Raw genomic sequence first — 4270 nt, 5'->3', positions numbered from 1 at the left:
GCATGTATGTGATTATTTTAAGTTGCTGATGTCTTAAATTCAAATGCATTTTAACAACTCTGCATTTTTACTCCCCTTCCATGTTTATCATGTTTGACATCATATTTTACATCTTTTTGTTTTGTTTATTTCTTAACTACTTATTATAGCTATAGGTGATTTTACCCCTTTTGTCTTTTAACCTTCTTACTAGCTTTATAAGTGGTTGATCTACTACATTTACTATATATTTGCCTTTACTGATGTGATGTTTCTCACATCGGTAAAGGCAAATATACACTAAAGAAACCTATATTCAGGTCAGGAAGCAACGGTTAGAACTGGACATGGAACAACAGACTGGTTCCAAATAGGAAAAGGAGTACGTCAAGGCTGTATATTGTCACCCTGCTTATTTAACTTCTATGCAGAGTACATCATGAGAAATGCTGGGCTGGAAGTAGCACAAGCTGGAGTCAAGATTGCCGGGAGAAATATCAATAACCTCAGATATGCTGATGACACCACCCTTATGGCAGAAAGTGAAGAGGAACTCAAAAGCCTCTTGATGAAAGTGAAAGAGGAGAGTGAAAAAGTTGGCTTAAAACTCAACATTCAGAAAACTAAGATCATGGCATCTGGTCTCATCACTTCATGGCAAATAGATGCGGAAACAGTGGAAACAGTGTCAGACTTTATTTTTCTGGGCTCCAAAATCACTGCAGATGGTGATTACAGCCATGAAATTAAAAGATGCTTACTCCTTGGAAGGAAAGTTATGACCAACTTAGATAGCATACTCAGAAGCAGAGACATTACTTTGCCAACAAAGGTCCATCTAGCCAAGGCTATGGTTTTTCCAGTGGTCATGTATGGATGTGAGAGTGGGACTGTGAAGAAAGCTGAGTGCTGAAGAATTGATGCTTTTGAACTGTGGTGTTGGAGAAGACTCTTGAGAGTCCCTTGGACTGCAAGGAGATCCAACCAGTCTATCGTAAAGGAGATCAGTCCTAGGTGTGTGTATTGTGTACCTTGGCTAGGATATAGGACAATGCAGGACCATTTTAAGTAGGGCCCCAATCTCACAGCTCTATTCCTAAATGCCAACAATTGAAACTTCTTAACATGGTCTAGTAAAATCTATAACATGGGTTGCTCATTGTGTTATTGTGCTTAGTCAATCAGTTGTGTCTGACTCTTTGTGACGCTTTGGACTGTAGCCTGCCAAGCTGCTCTGTCCATGGGGCTTTCCAGGCAAGAATACTGGAGTGGGTTGCCATTCCCTTCTCATTAGGGCCCAGAAAATGCAGCATGAACAGTACAGCTCAAAGTGCAAGCTAACAAGCAAGCAGCAGAGCCAGTTAATAAGCCAAAGAAAGAGAAGAGAGACTTCCTGTAGAACTGGTCATTACGTAGACACCCTGCTTGCTATGCTGTGCTGGGGTTCATCCTGACTCCCTGGGTTGACAACACATGTTGAAATATTGAGGAGTGATGTGTCATGATGTCTGCACCGGCTTTGAAAAGGTTCATCCTGAAGGCAATGGGGAGCCATTGAGGGCTTTAGGCAGAGGAGGGACAGGCAGATTTGGGCCAGAGAAAAATCACTAGTGGAGGAGGCGATTGCTGCAGTGGGTGAAGGGATGGAAGTGGGAGAAGTGAGATGAGATGAGTTTTAGGTAACCGTTTGAATAGTCCCAGGAGAGGTGAAGAACCTCCCACTCTGTGGGAAGGGAAAGCAGTACGGGGGAGGGAATGAAGGCAAGACATTCATTTTTGGGAATATAGTGCCTCAAAAAAAAAAAAGGCATAGCTTAGAGCCAGATTACTTGGGTTCAAGGAGCAACTGGACACATTATTTAACCTCTGTATGCATCTGTTTCCTTATTTGTAAATGGGATGTATTCATTTACAAAGGCTGCCATACAAACTGGGTGGCTTAAGCAACTTCAGTTTATTTTCTCACAGTTCTGAAGGCTAGAAGTCCGAGTTCAAGGTGTTAGTAGGCTTCGTTTCTTCTGAGGCCTCCTTCCCTGGCCTGTAGATGGCCATCTTCTCCATTCTCTTCGTATGGTCCTCCCTCCTGAGGTGTCTGTCCAAATTAATTTTTATAAGGACACCAGTCATATTGGATTAAGGTCCACATTAATGACCTCATTTTAACTTAATTGCCTCTTTAAAGACCCTGTCTCCAAACCCAGCTGCAGTTTGAGGTTATTGGAGGTTAGGACTTCAAATGTGAATTTTGGGGAGATACAACTTGGGCTTCCCTGGTGGCTCAGAGGTTAAAGCGTCTGCCTGGAATGCTGGAGGCCCGGGTTCGATCCCTGGGTTGGGAAGATCCCCTGGAGAAGGAAATGGCAACCCACTCCAGTACTCTTCCCTGAAGAATCCTATGGACAGAGAAGCCTGGTAGGCTACAGTCCATGGGGTCGCAAAGAGTCGGACACGACTGAGTGACTTCACTCACTCGCTCACAACTCAAACTATACAGGAAGATAATAACAGAATTTACTTCACAGACTTGTGAGAATTTATTGAATTAGAGCATGTAAAATGCTCAGAACAGTGATGAAAAATGTTTTCCACTGCTATAGATGACATATGGAATGACATGAAAACGAGGCAGCCATTTCACAGACGTCTCAAAGCTCCTGCCTCTCTGGAAGTGGCTCCTTTGAGTCCTAAAAGTTCTCAAAGCCCCAGTGTACCTTTAGAAGCATTCACCACTTGCTTTGGGTGTCTCTGAGATTGTAGCTGTCAAGGGTCAAAATCCTCTTTAACCCCCTTCTCCACAATAGGGCAACCAAGCCTGTGGTTCTCAAAGTGTGGACTCCAGATCATCAGAGAATGAGAACTTGCTAGAAAGGCAGATTCTTGGACCAATCCCAGACCTACTGATTCAGAATCTCTGTGTTTTAATAAACTCTCCAGATGAGAACCCTCCAGTGTAAGAACGATGGAACAAAAGTCTCTTATTTGAAGAAATCAGATCTGCTGAAATACCACTTGGGGGCAGCACAGGACTATGAGGCAAGCACAGGCTCATTAAAAGCAACCCACTTTTGAAAGATTGAGGGCAAGAGAAGATGAGATGGTTGGATGACATCACTGACTCAATGGACATGAGTTTGAGCAAACTCCAGGAAATAGTGAAGGCCAGGGAAGCCTGGGGTGCTGGTGTCCATTGGACATGATTTAGCGACTGTAAAATAACTTTCACTTTTATTGCCGAAGTTTCCACCTGCCCCTCTTGCCTCTGATCTTGCCCCAAGTTTCCCTCAGTTCTCCCTGCAAGGCCAGAGAAATAGGACCTCTAGAAACCTCAAACCTGATTGTGTTACTGGTTCAGAATTCTTCAGGGGCTCCCTCTGGCACTAAAGAAAGACTTTTTAACTTCCCAGTAGAATCTCCTGTCTCCTTCATCTTGCTCATCCCTATCTTTTTGTATCTGCCCTGGAGTCAGACCAACCTGGGTGTATGGCTTGGGCAAGTCATATCATTCTGAGCCTCAGTTCCTTCATTGGTGAAATGGGGGCAATTAATAAGCCTTTTCTCATAGGGCTATTATTAGAGAGAGCCTGGTTATAAAAGAATTCTTCCCTGATGGCTCAGATGGCAAAGAATCTGCCTGCAGTGTGGGAGATCAGTGTTTGATTCCTGGGTTGGGAAGATCCCTTGGAGGAGGGCATGGCAATCCACTCCAGTATTCTTGCCCGGAGAATCTCTATGGACAGAGGAGCCTGGTGGGCTACAGTCCATGGGGTCGCAAAGAATCGGACATGCCTGAGCGACTAAGCACAGCACACAGTTATAAAGGAATTCTGGTCTAGAGTCTCACAAGCAAGGCTCAGTATGCAGCATCTCCGCTTCCCCTTGTGCACTGCCAGGCACAAGATACTGTCTACATCCATGGGCTTCATGCTAGGTGCACTGGATGCTATCTGAGCCCCACTCATCTCTCCAATGTCATGACTGCCACCTGCCAGCATTTGTATCTCTTTGCGTGGGGCTTTCTCTGGCTGGCCTGCACTGTGGTGCCAGGACCATAAAACTCCATATCATGGAAATAATACTAACGCCTACCTCTTGGCACTGCTAGGAGGGCCTGGTTAGTGCCTGCATAGACCCTTGCTGTTGTGGAGACCTAGCCCTTGCACTTGTCCATCTCTGTACTCCCCAGCCTATAGGAGTGGCCATGTAAGCATATCAGGCAGTGAATGAGGGATGGGAGACCTGGCTTGCTTGTGGCTCTCTGCTCTACCATTCCTGACCTCCTGCCCTTGAGTCA

At 45.0% G+C, this 4270-nt stretch overlaps 1 non-coding gene across 1 annotated transcript; it reads left to right on the top strand.

Moving 5' to 3' along the window:
* Positions 1–2246: 2246 nt before the first annotated feature.
* Positions 2247–2318, top strand: TRNAS-GGA (transfer RNA serine (anticodon GGA)). The gene has a single exon. It is a non-coding gene; the product is annotated as a tRNA-Ser (tRNA).
* Positions 2319–4270: the final 1952 nt, after the last annotated feature.

The sequence above is a fragment of the Budorcas taxicolor genome, chromosome 13, assembly GCF_023091745.1.
Source record: "Budorcas taxicolor isolate Tak-1 chromosome 13, Takin1.1, whole genome shotgun sequence".
NCBI lineage: Eukaryota > Metazoa > Chordata > Mammalia > Artiodactyla > Bovidae > Budorcas > Budorcas taxicolor.
The sequence above is the reverse complement of the archived record's forward strand: the minus strand, read 5'-3'. Positions and strand labels throughout refer to the sequence as shown.